This window comes from Chiloscyllium punctatum, chromosome 5 (assembly GCF_047496795.1).
Source record: "Chiloscyllium punctatum isolate Juve2018m chromosome 5, sChiPun1.3, whole genome shotgun sequence".
Classification (NCBI taxonomy): domain Eukaryota; kingdom Metazoa; phylum Chordata; class Chondrichthyes; order Orectolobiformes; family Hemiscylliidae; genus Chiloscyllium; species Chiloscyllium punctatum.
Genome location: NC_092743.1, coordinates 76,261,490 through 76,284,809, shown reverse-complemented (window position 1 = coordinate 76,284,809; position 23,320 = coordinate 76,261,490). Strand labels below are relative to the sequence as shown.

At 41.2% G+C, this 23,320-nt stretch overlaps 1 protein-coding gene and 1 long non-coding RNA gene across 5 annotated transcripts in view; one reads left to right on the top strand and one right to left on the bottom strand.

Moving 5' to 3' along the window:
* Positions 1-6,051: 6,051 nt before the first annotated feature.
* On the bottom strand, positions 6,052-21,349 carry LOC140477174 (uncharacterized). The gene is made up of 4 exons (XR_011960663.1): positions 21,224-21,349; positions 17,437-17,533; positions 8,599-8,670; positions 6,052-6,267 (listed from the first exon to the last, which is right to left on the bottom strand). It is a non-coding gene; the product is annotated as an uncharacterized lncRNA (long non-coding RNA).
* The window catches only part of oxr1a (oxidation resistance 1a), a 511,841-nt gene continuing 509,843 nt past the window's right edge, over positions 21,323-23,320 (top strand). For 3 of the 4 annotated variants that reach the window (XM_072570591.1, XM_072570587.1, XM_072570583.1), the window contains exon 1: positions 21,323-21,447. The gene's annotated coding sequence lies outside the window, so the exon portion shown is untranslated. The remainder of the gene's footprint in view (positions 21,448-23,320) is intronic. The other variant, XM_072570584.1, reaches the window with a different exon arrangement.

Below are 23,320 nucleotides of genomic sequence, written 5' to 3'. Positions count from 1 at the left end.
TGGATTAGCTGTTAACAATGGTGATAGCTAGACAATATGTTGAAGGTGTTAGCCCCCTGTGTTCTCTGTCTATGACCTGATGTTTAGATTGATTGACACACACACACACACACACACACACACACACACACACACACACACACTTTCTCACACTCACAACCCCCACCCCAGACAGACACACACAGACAGACAAAGACCCACATGCACACATATATTTTGTGTGGTGAATTTGTACTTGCAGAGTTACATTGCACTTTGCTCAAAAACTGCATACATTCATGTAGAACCCTTGAGCTCAAATTCAGCCTGCGCACGCATGCATAATCACTTTACACACACACATTCACAATGCACACAAACACACACAGACATTCACTCTGCAGTCTCACAAGCATACACATTCTCTCTTCCCACACATACACACACATTCACTCTGCACAAACACATATTCACTGTTGGCATGCATACATATTCACTCTATACACACATTCACTCTGTGAACACACACACACAAACACACACATTCACTCTAAGCATGCACACACACACATGTTCACTGTGCGCACACACATTCGCTCTGTGTGCACACACATATTCACTCTACACACATACCACCACTGTGCACACAAACACACACATTCAATATGCACAAACACACACATTCACTCTACATGTACACATTTACCCTGCACACACACATTCACTATGCACATATGCGCGTGTATATACACACACATGCACATACATATGCACACGCACACACACACATTCACTCTGCACACACACATGTTCACACTACACACACACATTTACGCTGCACACACACACAGACGTTCACTCTGCGCTCACACAGACATACACATTCACTATGCACTAACCCTCACACACATGGGTCAGGTGGAACAGCAATTGGAAGCGCTGAGGAACATACAAGAGACACTGTATCTGAGAAATAGTGGCTTCAAGGGGGTGATCACACTGTGGGTTCGGTCACATGGATGGGTGACCGCCAAGAGAGGTGGACAGGTTGTGCAGGAGCCTCCTGTGATTATCCCCCTCATAAACAAGTATATTGTTTTGAATACTGTTGAGGGGAGTGGGGAGATATAGCCTCTCAGAAACAACAGCACAGCAGTCACATCTTTGGTATTTCTGCAACTGTGAGCAAGACTCCAGGATTGTGTGTTGCCTCCCTAGTGCCAGGGTCAAGCACATCTCAGAGCAGTTGCAACAAATTCTCAAAGGAGAGTATGAGCAGCCAGAGATCATTGCACACATTGCTACCCAGTGAAATAGGTAGGAAAAGAGATAAGGTCTTGCAGAGTAAATACAGGGAGTTAGGCAGAAGTTTAAAAAGCAGGACCTCAAGGATAGCCATATCTGGATTACTCCCAATTTTGCTTGCTAGTGAGAGTAAGAATTGGACGACAGGGCAGATGAATCTATGGCTAAGATGGCAGTGCAAGGGGAAAGATTTCAGATTTTTGGATCATTGGAATCTCTTTGGTGGCAGAAGTGACCGAAACAAAAGGGATAGGATGAATTGGAACCAGAAGAGGGACCAGTATCCTGGTTGGGATAATTACTATAGCTACTCGAGAGGGATTCAACTAGTCTGACATAGTTGGGATGCTAAGCAGTTGTGAGATAAGTGAGAAGGTTAAGGCTGGTACAGAAGTTAAAGGACGAATGTTAACTAGACAAGGCACAAAAGAGCATGGCAGTCAATGAGGGAAGACAGATTAATTAAACTGCATTTATTTAAAGCAAGAAGCCTGACAGGTAAGGAAGATGAACTCAGGGCATTGTTGGGAATATTGGACCGGGATACTGGCAGCTCAGTGTTCAGTGTATAAATGCTACAGGAAGGATAGAAGAGGAGGCAAGAGAGGAGGGGTAGCATTAAGGACTTGGATGTGGAGGAATCTGTTAAATATGTTTAAGAAAAATTTCCCAATTAATTTAGAGATGGTCCTGGGAAGATGCAAAACTTGACGTTGTATAGGGAAATAAGTCAGGTCAAGCGACTGAGGTTTTAATACGGGAAAACATTGGGACCAAGGGTCATAATCATATTACAGGGATGGAGAACCTTTTCACATTGCAACGCCACATTTTGTTTAACCAAGATCCTATTAAACCGCATGCTGATAATTTAACATATACAATGAAAATGTTTTTGTCTACATATTTACTCATTTTAATTAAAGCCTGCTAATTAAATGAGGACTTCAAACAAAATAAAAATTCAGCGATAACACATTTATTTGTTTAGCAAATTTGGCAGTAGAACTAATAGTAAGTGAAAAACTTACATAGCAAACCATTTAATGACTTCTTTATGATTGTTTATTGTGATGTAAGAATTGGATATTTGGTTCCAACATTGTTAACTGTAGCTTTAATTGGCCTCCAGGTCTGTCATCTGAGATCTCAAGTGAGTTTTAATTTGTGTCACATATGAAAATGTTCATTCACAAAAGAAGGTTGTGCTAAAGTAAGACAAGATTTGATGACTATGTTGATTTAGACTTGGGTGTTCATTGACATTTTTCAATATTTCAAAGAGATTCTTCTTAGCAACAAACAGAGACTTAAGAATATTATCTTCTGAGAGCTCAATCGATTCCACCTGTAAGGCCTCAGGTGTTTTGGATGCAGCATCCAAGTGTGTTTGAAAAGCTAGTTTCAGTGTGAGATCATGTTTCTCAAAATCTGCGAAGCTTTCATTGTATTCTTTAATCAGGGAGTCCAAAACAGCTGTGTATTCTTTCACGCCCCAGTTCCTTAATGATTTGCTTGTATCCTGTTCATAAATTACTATTGCCAGTTCAGAAAATGTTCAGCTGAAAATTCTGATTGGATAAGGAGAGCTTTGAAAAAGGTCAGCTTTTTCTAAAATGCCTGGATTTTAAGCCACATTTTTAGTTTTACCTTGCAAAAAATATTCAGATCAATTTGCTTCAACATCAATCACACAAAATGCAGCATTCTTGCAGAAATCTTCTTTTGACAATTCATATGGTTCATTCAGTTCCACAAAAAAGTCTTATGATTTGTTTTTGCAAACATAAAAGTTTTACAAGTAATTGTCCTTGTGACAACCAACGCACTTTAGAATAATGTAGCAGATCCACACTGAATATTTCATCATCAAGCTGAAGCACGTTGCCAAATTGGCGATGCCATGATGCATTTGCCCGAATGCAGCTTACAATACCTATAACTTTTTTTAATCTGTCACTTAAAACAGCACATTTGACACAGAGATTTCATTGATGCAAACGATCATGAAAGAAAATCAAAGTATCTGGATCTGGCAATTTTTTTGTAGTAACACAACAAATCCTTACATTTTCCTCTCATGGAAGGTACACATCTGTGTACACACTTACTAAATTAAATAAATTTAGTTTCACTTCACAGCATTTTTCTTTGATGTCAATTGAACGTGTCAATTTCACGTATCCTTGTCCTTAGCGTACCCAAAGCCAGTTACTTTTCATTGCAATGAAATCCACAGTTATAACACAAATAAAAACTACATCTGCTCTGAGTCAGTAGTGTCAGTGGGTTCATCCAAGGCAATCAAGTAATAAAGGTCTTTGCTTTGGCATATTGTATGAAATTGTTCTATTACATTGAAGGCTAATTCATGTTGCCAATCAGTTATGGACCTTCATAAAAGAGGTAGTTGTTTGTATTTATAATATTATCTGAATCTAAAGATCCTACAACTTCAACAATGCATTCTTTTATGATTTCCACATCATTAAATGGCGCACCTCTTCTTCCAAGTATATACGTTACTTTATAAGTTGCTCCAGTGATGTCCCTTGTCCTGACACCATTTTAAATACTTGCTGCTGCTGCTGCTGCTGCTTTTGATCTTTCATTTTTCTTAAGTGTAGACTTTCGGGATTCTTTTTTCCAGTTTAGCATATTTGTGGTTCTTATGAGTTGCATAATGCTGATATGTATTCTGTTTCTTCGCTGTTGCAATTATGGGCATCACTGATTCATAGTCATAGAGTCCTACAGCATGGAGACAGGCCTGTTGACCCAAACTGGCCCATGCCAACCAAAATATCTATCCACGCTAATCCCATTTCCCTGCATTTAACCCGTGTCCTTCTCAACACATCCTATCTATGTATTTGTCCTAATGCCTTTTAAATATTGTTGATGTATCCACCTCAAACACTTCCCCTGGTAGCTCATTCCATATGCGTATCACCCTCTCTGTAAAAAAGTTGCCCTTTGTTTCCCTTTTATTGTTTTTTCCTTTAACTTTAAACTGATGCCCTATAGTCCTCAATTCCCCAATCCTGGGAAAACGACTGAGTGCATTCATCCTATCCATGCCTCTCACTATATTATACACTTTATATGATCCCACCTTGGTCTCCATTGTTCGAAAGAAAAAAGTTTTAGCTTGTCCAACCTCTCCCTATAACTTAGACCATTGAGTCCTGACAACAACCTTGTAAATTTCTTCTGCACTCTTTCCAATTTAATAACATCCCTGATATAGCAAGGTGACTAAAACTGCAAACAATATCCCACGTGCAGCCCTACCACTCTCCTGTACAGCTGCAACATAACTTCCCAACTTCTTTACTCACTGCCCTCACCAATGAAGGCCAGTGTGCCAAAAGCCTTCTTCACTGCCCTGTCTACCTGTGACTCCACTTTCAAAGAACTGTGCACCTGAACTCCAAGGTCCTCTATTCCACTACACTCCTTAAGGCCCTACCCTTCCCCACAAAACTCCTATCTTGATTTGACATTCCAAAATGCAAATTTATCTGTATTAAACTCCATTTACCATTTTTCGGCTCACTTCCCTCACTGATTAAGGTCCTGCTGCAATTTCTGATAACCTACCTCACTGTCCATGACACCGCCTATTTTAGTGTCATCTGCGGACGCCTTGTACATTCTCATCCAAATCATTGATATAGATAACAAATAGCAATGGGCTCAGTACCAACCCCTAAGGCACTCCACTAGACACAGGCCTCCAGGACAAACACACCATTTTATCTTTCACAGCAACTACGTAATACTGCAAATCCCACTCTTCATTGAATACTCTATTCTCTTTCTTTAATGTTCTTTTCTTAGTTTTTGACATGACTGGGTTACTAATAAAAATGTTAAAACTGGTAAACAGGTTTAAGAAGGAGAATTTAGTATTTGCGGACAAATAGGCAGAAGGCCACAACTGATATCCCAAAAGGCCATACGTTCCCACCCCGATCTAGCCCTTTGTGTCTGAAAGGGACAGAAAATTTCACAAACAATAGGCGAACAATAGAAATATTATTTGGAAGTCGTATTCTCAACAAATATTCTCTTAACTAATTAAAACAGCACTAGTAAAGTAGTATAACTGTGTCTAAATGAAGAGGTGAGATTGAATGAGATATAGAATGTTGCCAATATCAACTCAAAACCCACGAATTGGGAAGGTTTCTACCACTCAGCTAATTGCGCATCTATGTTGTCACTGTCATTTTTCTTCCATGACCTAACTTCCTTCACAATTCTATTGTGTGGCACTTTATTAAAAACCTCTGGAAGTCCATCAACAGCACTACTTAATGGGGAGGCAATGGCCTATTGGTATTATCACTGGACTATTTATCTAGGAACTGAGTTAATGTTCTGGGAACCCAAGTTCAAATTCCGCCAAGACAAATGGTGGAATTTGAATTCAATAAAGAATCTGGAATGAAGAGTCTTCTGATGACTAGAATATCATTGCCAATTGTAAGGAAAAACCCATCTGGTTCACTAATGTCCTTTAGGGAACAAAATCGATCATCCTTACCTAGTCTGGCCAACATGTGACTCCAGACTTGCAGCAATGTGGTTGAAACGTAACTGTTCTCTGGGTAATTAGGGATGGGTCAGAGAAGCCCACATCATGTGAGTGAATAAAAAAATACACTCTATTATTACCTGAAAAACTCCAACAAGTTATTTAGAAAAGATGATCCCATAACAAATTCACGCTGTCTTTTCTGAATTGATTCACTTCTCCCATCAGTTCGATCTTGAATAATTGCTTTTGGAAGTTTTCCCACCAATCTGACAGCATGAGAATAAACAAACAGAACTATGTAAGGGAATTTATAGGTAGGTAAGAAGAATACATAGATCAGCCACTGGGGTGGCCAGATTCAGGATACTCTCCACACAAAGGGTAAGGAGTCAAAGCCCTCTTGACTATTTCTGCTTTATTTGGCTTCCATTTTCCTCCTGGAATGAGAGAGAGGCAGATATTAAGGGAGATGAAAATGATTGGCACAGCTGTTACTGTTGGTGCAGGTGTGGAGCTACCCTGAGTGAATGAGTAGGTGGTGTCAAGAGCTAAGGCTGATGAGGGTGAGTGAGGGAAGATGTTGTAAGCAACAATGAAAGTGGTAGGCAACAGCAATCCTCGGTGGGATGTGGTTAAATAGAAGCAATAGAACGCGTGTGTAGTATTGAATAACTTGGTGGGACTAACGTTGGCAGAGTGGAGAATGACATTGACCTTTTTCCTACTGTGCTGGGCTTTCCTCCTGTTCCTTGGATGCTGCCTGACCTGCTGCGCTTTTCCAGCAACACATTTTCAGCTCTTTCCTCCATGGGCATGGTCTCATGTTGTGCTGTGGTCAACTCTGCTGGACCTGGAAGAAGATGTCATCCAACTTGTGCTCAGCCCATTGAGAAGGGCCTCTAGGACCCCTGCCAACAAAGTGGGGTGTGGTATTTCTTCCTGCCTGCCAAGTCTGGGGCAAATGTCAGGAACTGTGACAGTACTTGTATGGGTGCATAATGGCATTTTAAATATGGCACAGACACAAGGGAAGCTAGTAATTTCAAGGCAAGTTGTTTCAATGTGAGATGAGATGGAGCTGAAATTGGACATGAGGGACACTACAGCGACAGTCTAGGTAGTTCATGAGGCAAGTTGGGTGAAAAATATAAGATATGGTGAAAACATTTGCAAGGCCACATAAGATGAAACCCACCAAAACACTCAGCGCAATTCAAACATGGCCAAAAAGCATAAGTTTCAGCCTTATTGTTCAAAGTGTCATAACAGGGAACTTGGATAATCAGAATATAATTAATATGGTTATAATTGGTGAATTTCCTCTACACCCTGTCCTGTGCAATTACTTCCTTCCTATGATGCAGCAATCAGAATTGCACACAGTTTTTCATCTGTGGCGTAACTAATGTCATATAAGCTCCATTATAAACTCTTTGCTCTTGTATTCAATGGCTTCCTAAGTAAAAGTAAGTATCCTATATGCCTTTATTACCTTATCTATCTGTTTTGTTGCTTTCAAGGATTTATGGACACATCCTAGTGTCTGATCATTCATTGTGCTCACCCTGGCCTAGTTAGACCTCCCAAAATACATCATCTTGCACTTTTTAGGAATAAATTCCATTTACCATTCTTCAGACAACCTGACCAATCATCCTATATCATTCTGTAGTCCAAGGCTTTACTCCTTGCTATTTATTACCCCATCAAATTTACAAAAAAATGGAACATTTACAGGGAGGCACAATGAAGAAAGCAAATGTTGTGATTGCCTTTACTACAAAGGTATATGAGTCAGAAGGTTTTGCTGCAAGGATATGAGGTTTTGAATGAACATAGTTGGAACACGATGTGAGAGGCTTTAAAGGGAATGCAACAAAGAATCACTAGATTGATTGCTGGACCAACTTGTGAGGAAAACTTAAGTAGAGTGGGTCTCCATCCTCTGGAGTTTAGAAGAATAAGAGGTGATCTCATTGAAACGTAGACATGTTTCTTTAAGAACTTAACAGCTGGATGCTGAGAAAGGGTTTTCCCAGCGGGAGAGCCTAGAATTCAGGGGCATATTCTCAGGATGAAGTGGTTGGACATTTAGGATGCATATTAGAAGGCAGGTCTTCATTCAAAGTCTGGAATTCATCACTTTGGAATTCATCACTCCTGAGCTATATGGACATTCCATTACTGAGAATAAGAAAAAGATTTGCGTGGTGCTGGAAAAGCACAGCAGGTCAGACAGCATCCGAGGAGCAGGAACATCAATTTTTCGGGCAGGAGCCCTTCATCAGGACAGATCACTCTGAAAAACTAAAGAACGTGAGAGATAATGTGGGCCAGTGGAGCCTATGTAACAATTTCAGTCGTGGACTTATTAAATGGCAGTGAAGCTTTGAAAGCCTATGTAGCTTAACTCTACTCTTATTTCCAATGTTCTACATTTCTCTTTGGTTACTCTCGAGGAATTGCTTTTGATTTTGATTTTGAATGTTGCTATCGAATTTTCTCTTCACCTTCTCCGCCTTGAAGAAATGTCAAAGCACTATGTCCAAGTTCACAAAGTGCTCTTTATCGGTCTTCCCTGTTATTAGCACATCATCCACATAAATGGCAAACCAGTGTATTCCTTGTAAAATGCCCTCCATCATCCTCTGAAAAATGTCATAGGCTGATGATACCTCAAATGACAGTCTCACATATTGGTATAAACCCTTATGGCTATTAATTGTCGCATACCTTTCCCAGAATATTTTTCCCGAAACTTCTCTTACCTGAGTTGCAAAACTTATTGTTTTCCTGCAAACACAGAGAGCATTGGAGAAACTCAGCAGGTCTGGGAGCACCTGTGGAGAGTGAAACAGAGTTAACGTTTTAAGTCTGGTATGAGACTTCTTCAGTTATAAGTTCAGAATGAACTTGCACTTGTTTCAGATTTCCAGCATCCGCTCTATTTTTGTTTTAATCCTTCTCCTATTTTTGGGCCAAAGCTGTCATCTTAGCAATCCTCCAGTCATCAGTTTTGGAACCATACGTTTTGGAACATTGTGTCCAGACATCCACAATTTCTACCCTCAATGATCTAGCATTCCTTGGGGACAGGGTGATAGATGTATCCTCTTAGCTCTGTGAGATTTTTCATTGCCTCTGCTTATCTGCTGTTATCTCACCCTGTTATCTCTGTTGATCTCCTCATTTACTGTGGCTTTGGCAAGTCTGTTCTCTTGATAAACAGTGCTGCAAAATATTATTTTTTTATTTCAACCCATTGGGTGACTGAATTTAGATTAGATTAGATTAGATTAGATTTAGATTACATTACAGTGTGGAAACAGGCCCTTCGGCCCAACAAGTCCACACAGACCCGCTGAAGCGCAACCCACCCATACCCCTACATTTACCCCTTACCTAACACTACAGGCAATTTAGCATGGCCAGTTCACCTAACCCTGCACATCTTTGGACTGTGGGAGGAAACCGGAGCACCCGGAGGAAACCCACGCAGACACGGGGAGAACGTGCAAACTCCACACAGTCAGTCACCTGAGGCAGGAATTGAACCCAGGTCTCTGGCGCTGTGAGGCAGCAGTGCTAACCACTGTGCCACCGTGCCACCCTACCTGTCTTCAGGTAGTTCCACTGCTCTCCGATGCATTTGCTGACCTGGGGGTGACTGGCAAATCCCAGATGGTCTTTGACAATAGAATTTAATACACCTACACTTCAATGAGTGGAGGATACAGTCTGAGGCAGGTAGCTCAGCCGTTCTCATCCCAGTCCCTCACATTCCTCACCCCCGGAAAATAATATGGTGCAGAGTGTAGCCGGGGAATTGTCACGTCAATAGACAGATCACACGCCTGACTGCCTCTGCGCCATTCCATAACATTGAGCGCTTTAAAAGTTCAGAGATCCAGTGAGATCTCAGTTTGGTTTCCACGATTATTTCCACCTTGCAGTACCTAGACTGCAAGCAAAGTATTTATCTAAAGGCCATTCTGTGATATTTTTGCCAACCATTGTTGGATTCCAATTCATCATGTCACTGCCATTCCCCCTACCTGTCCCCCTACACACACACACACACCAATTTTATTTAGTCCTCCTTCAGTGTTGAGATTTACCAATTAAAATTATGTGTTAATAGAAATATGGCAGCTTCTGTGCAGGGAGAAAAAGAGTTAACATTTCAAATCTGACACAATTCTTCCCTCGAACTGAAAAGAGAGCTGAAAAAAAATGATGGGTTATGTTGTGTAAAGAGATGGGAGGAAAAAGTGGAACAGAAAGGAAGGTCAGAGAAAAATTAGGATATCAAACATAGCATGGATCAACAGACAAAGGAGCTGTAGGGAAGACAGGATGTAATCAAGAGTAAGTGCGAATGAAAGAGTAACGATGATGTCTGACTGAAATATTGAAAACAAGATATAGAATCTTAGAGTCAGAGAGTTCCACAACATGGAGACAAGCCCTTTAATCCAAACTGGCCGATGCTGACCAAAATGTCTATCTCTGCCAACCCTATTTCTCTGCACTTGGCCCATATCGTTATAAGCCTTTCCTATCCTTTTAAATGTTGTTAATGTACCCACCTCAACCACTTCCGCTGGCAGCTCATTCCATATGTGTACCACCCTCTGTGTAAAAAAAAGTTGTCCTACGGGTTCCCATTTATTCTTTTCCCTCTTACTTTAAACTGATGCTCTTTAGTCCTCCATTCCCCAACGTTGGGAACAAGACTGAGTGCATTCACCCTGTCCATGCCTCTCATGATGTTATACACTTTTACAAGATCCCTCCTCAGTCTCCTACACTCTAAAGAAAAAAGTCCTTTTTCACAGTGGCGGGGAGGGAATATCAAAATGGCAAATGGAAGTCATGCTCTGAACTTGTGAACTCAATGTTGTTTCCAGAAGGCTGAAAAGTGCTTCAATAAAAAATGAAATGCTGTTCCTCCAGCTCATGTTGTGCTTCACTGGAAGACTATATCAGAAATGTGAGCATGAGATCAAAATGATGTATTGAAATGGCAAGTAAACAGAAGTCAGTGTCATTCCAACAAACAGAGCACAGATGTTTTGCAAAGTGGCCACCCAGTTTGCATTTGGTCTTGCAAGCAACAAATATAGCAGACAAGATCAGATGAAGTACAAGTGAAAAGCTACTGCAACTGGCTGACTTGGGGGATGTGGAAGTGAGATGGAAAGCAGTAAAGGGCAAGTTGTACCATGTGTGATTGCATTGGAATGAATTGTTGGAGAAGTGGATCAGAGTGCCATGGAGGCAACGCTCCCAGTGGAATGCTGATAGAGGAGGGTAAAGGAGGGGAAGATGTGTTTGGTGGCAGCACCCTCCTGGATAGGGTGGAAAATGTCAGAAGATAATTTATTGTGTATGGGGACCGGTGAGGTGTAAAATGAGATGAAAGGGAATCCTTTTGGTGTCTGGGAAGTAGGGCAAGGGATGAGGGAGATATGTCATACATGGGTGAGGCTGTGCAGAGGGGTTTAAACTAGTTCAGCAGGGGCAAGAAGCACATGCTTTAGTTCAATCATGTCACACCATAACTTAGAAAAGGAACCAAGACAGAGCAAGTTCAACCATGTTGTGTCTCAAAGGAATAAGGCGAGGCTGAATGGACTTTACCATGTCCAAGTTCACAAAGTGGTCTTCCCTGTTATTCGCACATCATCCAGATAAATGGCTTTAGGGGTGGAGTTTACAAATAAAAGGGGGCCAGTTGCCACATTTAGATTAGATTAGATTCCCTACTGTGTGGGAACAGGTGCTTTGGGCCAACAAGTCCACACAGACCCTCCGAAGAGTAACCCACCCAGACCCATTTCCCTCTAACCAATGCACCTAACACTATGGACAACTTAGCATGGCCAATTCACCTGACCTGCACATCTTTGGAATGTGGGAGGAAACCGGAGCACCCGGAGGAAACCCATGCAGACACGGGGAGAACGTGCAAACTCCACTCCAAGGCTGGGATTGAACCTGGGACCCTGGCGCTGTGAGGCAGCAGTGCTAACCACTGAGCCACCGTGCCACCCACCACCAACACCACCCCCACCCCCCGTCTTGCAAATGTAGAGAAACCACAATCAGTCAGCAGGCAATTAATGAGCAGGTATGTAATCAATTCATTAAGGTATATAAAATAATAATAGGATTATTATATAAGAGATTTCAACTACCCCAATAATAATTGAAATAATCATTGTATAAAGTGCTTAAAGGGGAAGATTTCTTGAAATGAATACAGGAGAGATTTTTTTATCCCATCTTGTAGATGGCCAACAGGGCTCATGCTGTGTTGAACCTAATTCCTGAGAACAAGCCGCACAGATGTTTGAAGTGATAGTAGGGAACGTTTTAGTGATAGTGATCACAATTCATATGAATTAAGCTTATTATGGAGAAGGAGAAAGTTGGTCTGCATAAAGGGTTTTCCATTAGGGTAAGAAAGATTTTCTTCAAAATAACATAGAATCTGGCCAAAATAGATCATAATAGCCACTTGAGGGTTAATCTACAGAAGAGGTGTTCAAAAAGATGGCCCAATATGTTCCTTTAGGGTGAAATGTAGCAGCAACAAGTTCAGAGAACCATGGATGTCTACGAATATTCAGGACTAGATGAAAATGAAAAAAAGAGATGTATAATCAGAACAAAGGGAGCAAAATATCTGAGGCCCTCGAGAAGTATAGAAATAGTGGGAAGGAGTTTAAGAAAGTAATTAGGAGAGCAAAGAGGGGGCATGAAAACATTCTGGTGGCAAGATGAGGCAGAATCCAAAGATATTCTTTCAGTATATCAAAGGGAAGAGAACAACCAAGGACAGAGTAGGGCTTATTCAGGACCAAGGTGGAAACGTGCAGGCTGGGTGGCCATTAGAAATGATGGCGTGGGGGAGATGGGTCTGCATTAGAAGCTCTTTGGACTGTCAATGTTGACTTCATCGCCAAATGGCCAGCTTGCACACTATACAAATTTTATGATTCGATGATTCTTCTATGAAATCTCCCTGTGATACCAGAGGACATTAGTACGGAGTTAAGTGAATACTTCACATGTGTCTTTACTAATGGGAAATCTCAAGGTCCAGATTAATAGCATCTCAGGCTGTTTTGAGAGATAAGAGTGGAAATAACAAGGGCCCAGACCCAAATTTTTAAATTGTCTCTGATTACACAGCAGGTGCCAGTGGACTGGAGGACAGCAAATGTGGAAAATACTGAGGGAGAAAATTACTCTCCATTTAGAAAGGCATGGTTTAATTAGGGATAGTCAGCGTAGCTTTGGCAGAGGGTAGTCATTCCTAAAAAAAACTGGTGGAAATTTTTGAGGAGGTGACCAAGTGCATTAATGGAGGCAGGGCAGCTGATGTAGTTTAAATGGATTTCACCAGGGCCTTTGACAAGGTCCCTCATGGGTAACTCATAAAGACATTGAAAGCTCATGGGATCGAGGATAACTTGGCAACTTGGATCCAAAATTGTCTTTGTAGCAGGAGACAGAATCATTAAATGCCTACTGTGTGGAAGCTGGTCGTTTGGCCCACCAAGTTCTCACTGACCTTCCAAACAGCATCCAACCCAGACCCACCTCTTACCCTAACCCTATAATCCTGCATTTCCCATGGTTTAATACCTAGCCTGCATATCACTGGACACTATTGGCAACTTAACATGGTCAATCCAATGAATCCATCTTTGGAAGTGTGGTAATTGAAATGCTGTTGGCCAGGTGGATGTCATTTAATATGAGATCCTGATTGGGGTTGTTAACCTGTGCCAATCAGGATTAACACAAATTGACAGATAAAAACAGGAGTCCCAGAGAGTCTCCTCATTCTTGGGAATAATACTGAGTCAGAGTCCATGTTCTGTACATAAAGGATGACCTATCAAGGAGATACTGGTCTTGGTGCAGTTGTTTCATTCGGAAACCAGGGCACCCAGATGAAACACGTGCAGACACAGGGAGAATGTGCAAACTCCACACAGTCAGGTGGAATAGAACCTGGGTCCCTGGTCATGTAAGGCACCAGTGCTAACCACTGAGCCACTGTGCCACCTCAGAGGGTGATGGTTGAAGGCTGTTTGATTGGAGCCCACTGTATACTGGCATAACTCAGGGATCAGTATTGGGTCCCTTATTGTTTGCAATATTGCAACAAATGATTGGCCAGGTGGTTTATATTGAGGAAGAAGATCTTAGGTTACAGATGGAGATTCAGAGGAGATTCACCAGGATGTTGCCTGCGATGGAGCATTCTAGCTATGAAGAAAGGTTGGATAAGTTTGGGTTGTTTCTTTGAAGCAGAGAATGTTGAAAGGAGACCCTATAGAGGTGGATAAGACTGAGGGGCATGACAAGGATGGATAGAAAGTAACTGCTCCCAAGAAGAATCAATAACAAGTGGTACACTGTTAAAGTGAAAGGCAGCAGGTTTAGAGACAATTTGAGGAAATATTTTTGCACTTGAAGTATGGAGGGGGTCTAAAATGCAATACCTAAGTATTGTTGAGGCAGGAAACCTCAAAACCTTTTAAAAATACTTAAGCACTTGAGGAGTCATGACATTCAAGACTATGTGTCTATTGTGTGAAAGTGGGATTAATATAGTTTATCATGTATATTTTTTGGTATAGACTCAACAGACTGTATGATTCCATAACTCTATGAGGGGCTTGCTAACAACAGTGTTGGTTTAATCCTTAGTTGAAGAAAAAGAATATCATGTTAGACACACTCCTGTGAAAGGTCACATCATGAGAACAAATGTAACGGAAACAGAGAAACTGTGAGAATGGAATGGAATTTTTGCTGGAAGCAGAGTATGCATAACTGAAGCTGAAATTGAAACAACAAAAGAAGGGTAGGGAAGAGTCCGAACTGGAGCAAGTGAAGGAGAGAGAAGGATGATAATTGGAAGGAAAATTGAGGAACTTCTCCAATTCCAGACAAAAGTAGGAAACAGCACCAAAGACATAAATCATTGTATCAGAGAGGGTGGAGCCTGTATAGGACTGGAACAAGGTCTGATCCATATGATCAGACAGGTACAAATTGAACTCATGGCAACATATTTTACCTGGAGAAAATGAGGTAATTTAAAAGAAGAAATTATTCAAATTGAGAATGAGCTTGGCCTGGTAGAGAAGTGTGGCAGTACATGAGAATTATTTAGACCTTTTCCAAGTAAGAAGCAGAAAACCTTCTGACCATCCTGATGCGGAATGGATTGCACATTCATAGTGAAGAGGAGATAGCTAAGATTAGAAAACTGGAAATTTTGGAACCAAAATAAAGTTTCAGAAGAATCATAGATGTGACCTTGGTTCAAAAAGGGAGTGAGGCAAAAAGCAGGTGATGATGCTGATGAGCCTAACATCTATTGTTGGAAAGCATTGCAAATGATTATTAAAGAAGCAATTGCAGAAAATTTGGAAAATTATAATCTAATGAAGCAGGCTCGGTATGGCTTCACGAAGGGGAAGATGAGTCTGAATAATTTGTCAGGAGAAAATGAGTACTGTTTATTACAGTCTTTTCAAGAAGTCTCAATGAAAGTGGATTGAGGGGAACCTGTACTTAGGCTTCCAGAAGGCATTTGGCAAGGTATCTCACAAATGGTTAAGTCGTAAAAGCCCACACTGTTGGAGTTAGTACATTGGAATGGATAGAAATTTGGCTAATGGGCAAGAAACAGGAAATAGGGTTGGAAACCATGACCAGTGAGGTGGAACTACAACTGTTTACAATATATATTAATGACTTGGAGGAGGAAATAGGTGGAAAGACAGGCTGCAAGAGGGATGCAAACAATTTACAGAGAAAGAAGTGGGCAAAAAGTTGGTAAATGGAGCATACTATGGGAAAAATTTGGAAGAGAGAACAAATAATATTTTTTAAAAGGAGAAAAACTGCAGAAACCTGCAACACAAAGGGACTTGGGGGATACTTATACAAGAAAGCTAGTGCACAGGTACAGCAGATAATCAAAAAAGACTAATGGAATATTGGCCTTTATTTGAGGGGGCTTTAAATAGAAGGGAAATATTACTGCACCTGTATAAGGTGCTGGTGAGACCACACCTGGAGTACTGTGAGCAGTTTTGGTCCGCTTATTTAAGGGAAGATATAATTTCATTGGAGGCAATTCAGAGAAGATTCACTCGCATTGTCCCTGAAATGGAGGGGTTGTCTTAATGAGCAAAATTCGGACTTTACTCAGTGGAGTTTAGAAGAATGAGACGTGATCTAATTTAAACATGTCAGACTCTTAAGGTGTTTGATAGGGTAAATGCTGAGTTGAGGTTTTCCGTCATGGGATAATCCAGGACCAGACCACACAGTCATAGACTTAAGGGATGCCTATTTAAGACTAAGACGAGGAGGAATTTCTTCTCTCAAGACTCTTTGGACTCCTTGAACTGTGTGGCACAGTTCCTGAGTATATTTAAGGCTGAGTTAGATTCTTGAACAATTGGGGAATCAAGGGTTATGGAAAATGCAGAAAAGTGGACATGAACAATGTTGAATCAGTCATGATCCTATTGAATGGCAGAGAAGCTCAGTGGGACTGAATGACTTACTCCTGTTCCTATTTCTTCTAGTCTTATGGTCTTCTAGTCTTCCCATGTAAATGGGAAGAAACTGGACAAGAGGAGAGAAAACAGTCAAGATAGGAAGAAATAAATGTAGTGAGGCAGGAATAGGCTGAAATGATTGATCTTTTGAGAGGGAGCCCTTCATTCTGATGAAGTGCTGTGGCCCAAAACGTCGATTTTCCTGCTCCTCAGATGCTGTCTGACCTGTTGTGCTTTTCCAGCAACACACTCTCAACTCTGATCTCCAGCATCTGCAGACCTCACAGTCTCCTGAAATGATTGATCTGCCAGGCCAGTCCTGTTTGTGGATTATGGGAAGGAGGAAGGAACAAGCTGTGTGGCATCAAGAAACTGTGAGGTAGGAAGCAATGGAAGAGAAACCCCCAGAGGACATGAGGTCAAAACCAGTTCTGGATACTACTGCCTGGTAGTTCTGAGGGGAGACAGGAGGAAGTGACTGAGAGTTGGCATTCAGTCTCTGCCAGGTGGAAGTCAGCATGTCATCCAATGACTGCACCACCTGTAAAGCAAGTTTAATACAGGCTCAGAATGGATTGATAGAATGGAGTGCAGCAAGTTCAGCGGGATATGAGTTACAATGGACGAGGGGCAAAGAAATTAAGGTGGCGAATGCCATATTGGCAGTTCTCAATAAAGTAATGAAGTGACATCAAAAGGTCAGAGGAGGAGTCCAGCTAGAGTGCCATACTGGAGACAGGCAAAAGGGCCTGTGTGAGGGGGAGAGGGCTCCTGTTCAGAGAAGTGGGTGAGAAAGAAAAATTCAGCATCATGTCATGCCTAAAACCTCTTGATGTGTGACTGAGCAGTGATCGTTCAGCATCAGAATGAATATAAAACCAGAAGTAGGATTAGACAATGGGATGGAGTCAGAGGAAAGGGGGTTCAAGGAAGGATCTAGACAGGCATCAGTGCCTGTGAATTGCTGAAGAAACTTGATATAACTGATCATGACTCCTGAGTTACCTGTTGACTGCAACATTCTCCATTTCATTCACTTCATTCCTGGCTCTTTCCAACTGGCAGTTACTGTGTGTGAGCCTTAGCAGTGGATGTCAACATGCTATTGAAACAGGAATGATAAGAAATATTTAATCTGTCTTTGTTGATTTGGCTCAATTATTATCACTTTATAACTACAGCACAGTACTGAAGGAATGTGGCAAAATTGGAGGTGCTGTCTTTCAGGTGCGACATTAAATCAAAGTCCTTTTCCTCACTAAATGACCCACAGTAGAATCTTGAAGATGTGCAAGTGAGTCTTATCCAGTGTCCTGACTGATATTGTTCCTTCAACAAATATCATTTAATTAGGCAATGCAATTATTGCTGTTTGTGGGTGTTTGCTGTGCACTTATTGGCTGCTGTGACTCTTACATTAAAATAGTGTATTTCACTTTAGTAGCTGTAAATTGCCCTGTGATAACCTGAGACTATCACAGAAGAGATGCTATTTAAATGTATGTTTGTTATTTCCTGGTGAGTTGCCAATTAACGGGGAATATTGTGGCTAAACACCTTATTAATGTCTAAGTCACCTCATTAATATTCAGTTTCCAATCGTACTAAGTGCACGAAACAAGTCAGACACTGAAAATTCTTGACGTAGAGACAGAGCAACTACCTGACAACTTCAGCTCAGTGCAAAGAGTCTCCATGTTGCTCAGCACCAAACAGTATCTCAGGGATTATCTATGGGCATGAGCTACATGCATCGCTCATTCACGGACATTGGCAATCGACATTTGCCAACCCTTCACAACCATCATGGCACTTCACCAATACATTTGAAGGATACTTAGGAAGCTTAGACATGTATTGCAGGGTGCGCGAGCAAGTTACATTGAAAGGCTACTGCAGTGACACTTTGCGCAAGGGGCAGCACTTGATCTCTTAGCACTCACTCACTTAGGGCCTACCTGCACATTCACAACATCCTCAACTTTGTACTGCCTTCTCTGTTGATGTTTAAGCCAGAGTCAAAGGGCTATCAGTGAGGCTGCTTATGAATAAGGATTTGTCTAGTGTGACGTCTTTCTGTACATCACACACTCGAATGTCAATCTAATACCTAAAGCATATTCCAGTTACCTATGTGGTAAACGTACTGCAAATTCAATCAACGAAATGGCTATACCAGAATCTGGGTGAGGGCTAGTCCTCATTCCAACCAACAGAGTGACGTGTTGTTGGCCAGCGAGTTTTGGTATCAACTGTCAGGGATACAGTCTGCACACATTTCAGGGGCTGAAACATAGTCACTTGTCCACTCAAGCTGCTCACCATCTGGCATGTGTCTGATTACAGTGCAGGGAGTGGTCAGCACTTGGTGTTATAGGGCCAGTAACAACAGTCAGGAAATTGCATATTGTCAGTTGGGGAGCTGCAACTACAGTGCTCACAGGTCTGGTCATTGATGTCTGGGGACTGTTCATAAAGTCGGTTAGAGGTCTGGGCAGATACAGTCTGGTGATTGTTCAGGAGGGTGCACATGGAGGGTGGTTTGCTATAGGGGCAAAGAAGTAATTGCTGGCAAAAGGAATGGGTGAGTCAAGGCTGATTTTGGAAGGAGATAGCAAGGGGGATGGGACAGAGGTATTTCTGGAGACAGGGAGAAATTTAAGATATATAAGCAGTATGAGGAACAGTATAAGTATGGTAGGTTATGGGTTGCAGGAAATAGTTATCGGCAGTGACTGCCACCAAGGTCTCCATGGGGAGTGATGCTGTCAGGGTTTAGGGAGTAGGGAGGACGGTTGGAGGTGATGGGTGAGAGCACAGTGTGCACTGTGTAATGTGTTGGTCACTCAGCCAGTGTGCTGAAATCAGGATCATGGTGGAACAGACAGGGATAGAATCTGACAAAAGGGCCACCTAGGGGTGGTGTATCATAGAATCCCTACAGTTTGCAAATAGGCCCTTTTGCCTAATAAGTCCACATCGACACTCCAAAAAGTATCCCACCTAAACCTCTATATTTACCCCTGATTAATGCATCTAACCTACACATCTTTGGATTGTGGGAGGAAACCCACACAGACACAGGGAGAATGCTCCACACAGAACAGTCGCACAAAGCTGGAATCGAACCAGGTCCCTGGCGCTGTAAGGTAGCAATGCTAACAACTAAGCCACTGTGCCACCCAAATATTTACAGTCACCAAACCCCACCCCAAGATTAAGGGAGCTCAACTGCTCAAACACTGTGAGCCTGATGTGGTTTGAATGCACAACCTTCTGCTATAGAGTCAGACACGTTACCGTTGCACCACAAGACCACGCTTAATGAAGTGGGTATAGAAGATACAGTGAAAAATCTTGCTGGGTCTTATTAGGACAAACCCTCAAGAAAACCTTGACTAGCTTACACTTAGCTAAAAAAGTAAGGTTCAATTTCTGGTATTCAATCCAACTAAATGTCAGTGGTCAGGCTACACAGCATTCACTGTGGCGGTGCTGTTGTAATGTTGAATGACTGATAGAAAGCCGAGGGTCGGTATAAAGAGTCCTTCTCTGGATGGCGAACTGTAACAAGTGGGATGCCGCAGGGTTCAGTTCTCAGACCTCAACTATTTGATCTGCAAGCAGGTATAGAGTGCAACATAGCAAAGTTCACAGATGGTACTAAAAGAGGTTGGAAAGCTGGCAGTGATGACGCGATAAAGAATTAAAAAATGGATATTGATAAGGTTGGAGAATGGGCCAGAATCTGGCAGATGGAATTTAAGGTGGATAAGTATGAGATTGTCCATTTTGGCTGGAAAAACAAAAGGGCAAATTATTATTTTAAATGGGAAGCAGATTCAAAATGTGACAGTGCAAAGGGATCTGGATGTTCTTATGCATAAATCACAGAAAGTGGGGATGCATGTGCAGCATATAATAAGGGCAAATGGAATCTTGGCATCTACTGCAAAAGAACTAGATTATAAAAGTAAGAAAGTGTTGTTACAACTATGTAAGGCTTTGGTGATACCACACCTAGAATATTGTGTCCAGTTCTGGTGTCCAATTGAGGAAGGACATGGCAGCACTGGAGGCAGTTCAGACGAGGTTCACAAGGTTGAATCCAGGGATGAAAGGGTTTTTGCAGGAGGAGTGAGAGGAAGGAGGTTCAAAACTGAGATGAGGAGAAACTACTTCTCTCAGTGGGTTGTGTATCTGTGGAACTTACTGTCCCACTGCAGAGGAGGCAGAATCAGTCAACTGGTTCAAGAAATAAATGTGTAAGCAGGATAAAGGGACGTGGGGAACAGGCAGCAAAGTGGAATTGAGTCCAGGATAAGATTAGCCATGATCATGTTAAACGGTGGAATGGGATCCAGGGGCTGAATTGCCTACTCCGACTCCTTATGTTCGGATGTACCTATAAAATGATAAAAGAACGTTGAGGAAAGGACAATGAGCCGTTTTGTGACCTCAAAGTTTAGGGGAAAGGAGAATGATTGTCACATATAGTTACACACCTATGTATTTAATAGTTCTTGAATTTAACAATTTTTCCTGTCATCATTATGTGGTCATTTATTCCTGTGTTTTAAGCAAGTCTCGAAAAAGTCGGGGAAATAATGGTAATTTAAAAACAGGTATCACTGTTGATCTGAAAACCTATCTTCTGTGAGGTATTCATAAAGCAGAAACCACCCTGGGCAATCTAATCCAGTTTTAGTATTCTAGAGGGCATTGTTTATATTGCAACAGCATTCCAGCTCTGTCTCTGATAATGACTGAGATTTTATAGTCTCCTTATTACCTGGATTGTTGCAGACAGGTACTTTGATCTTGGCTGTAGCTTAATCCGAGTCCCCCTTTCCATTGTTCCGTTTGGTAGCTTCCAGAATGAGAAGGTCAAATTACTGAGCATGTGTAATCTAGTGCCGATCTGTTATGCAGTTGTTGAAGGAGTCAATGTGAAGTGGGCCTTGGATCAGGATTGCGTGTAGGCAGCAAATGCAGTTTCCTCAATACGTTTGGGAAGTAAGTTGCTTTGTTTCTCTGAACGTTGCTATTTTGTGTGATTAGGGAGTGAATATTATAGGTGCTGTTTTTTTTTTACTGCAGTGTGAATGCATTACGTTCATTTTGTTAAGGCTGTGAGTTTTCATGTCATTTGCCACTTAATATGATATTACGAAAAGCAATTGTTCAGGCAGGAACCGTCCTTGGTGTTGTGGTAATGTAAATTGTGCAGTATAAATGGATGCTGGACCAGCTTTGTGTCAGTATAGCTGCAGTACAGTCATACCGAGTGTACTGCTGGGGAAGGTTGCAAAGCTGCTGCAGATGACAACTACTTCAGTGTGATTAGAACTGTCTGTTTTAATTAGGTGGTTGTGGTTGAACAGAACCTGTGGTTTGTAGTGATATATAGCATCCTAATTCAGAGACCTTTGATCAAGTGAAATATGTTCAGCTATACATTGACCGAATGTACACAGTATGTCCATGAGTACAGAAATCTTTGATCACCAGAAGGGCATACAGTATAAGTATTTGATTCTTCTAGAGCAAGCCATACAATGGACGAGATTGTGATTGAAGTGACATTTGATTCATAACTGCATGTTTTGGATTTTCAAAATATTTTAGCATTTTAATTTTAAATTGTAGGTACTGCCACAATAAGATATTGAAAATGTACGTTGAATGTTTCAGACCTATTGAATACCGCAGTACTACCGAAGCAATTAAGATGTGAATACTTTTATGTGCAATGCAAGACAGTATCTCTAATTATTGCCCAGACTGTGCATGAAGAAAACTAATTAAATGGGGAAACTATATTTTGTGGATGTATATCTAGCATTGTTTCTAGCATTGTATGTTATTTGAAGGTTTGATTCAATGATCTTGTAGAGGTTTATAAAATCATGAGGGGCACGGATAGGGTCTTGTCCCAGGGTAAGGGAATCCAAAACTAGAGGATATACGTTTAAGGTGAGAGGGGAAAGGTATAAAATTTTTCACTCAGAAGATGCTGTGTGTATGGAATGAGGAAGTAGACATCTGGCTGCTGGAAAACCTTATATGCTCTCCATAAATGCAAACTGTGGCATTGAGTGTTGGTAGATGACTACATTGAGGGACATGTTGAAAAAAAAATATTTCTGTTCTTCAATGCCACTACAAGTATAGTGTGCTGAGAGTTATGGGCAGCAATCAGCTGAAGGCCACTGTTTAAAATTAAGGTGATTTAATATTGTGTACTAAAGATTAGTCTCATTCTTAAAATTGGGACCTATTTGAACTTTTTTGTTTACCTATTAACCCTAAAATATATATCCTTTTATTTGACAATCAAAATGTAAACAAATGCATGAATAATAATGAATAGCAATGGGCATTCGATCACTAAGTCACCTGATTTTATTTCGAACATACAATGTAGAACACACGTCAGGAACAGAGTCTTTGGCCCACTATGCCTGTGTCATCCTTGATGCCATTCACAACTAATCCCATCTGCCTGCGTAAAACGTTCATAGTGCATTGGTAAAATTTATTCACTGGACAATTGTGTTTTAAAATTTTGCTTGAATCAAGCATTGTTGTTTTGCTGATTTAGATTTAAGTTCTTTTTAGAGTACATTTTTAGTGATATGATGAAGTGGTACAACAGAACTACGCAGAGACATTTATTATTTTCTTAATTTGATTTACCATGCTGTTGAAGCATTTCACAAAAAGTACATTTGCACACAAGCTGCTAATCAAGTGTGTGCGCAATAATAATTGTCCAATGATATTATTAACAAATGCCACTGAATTTCTTTTATTCACTGATGAGACGTGAATGCCCTTGCCTGGGCCAGCATTTATTGCCTGTCCTTAATTTACCTTGAGATTTTGG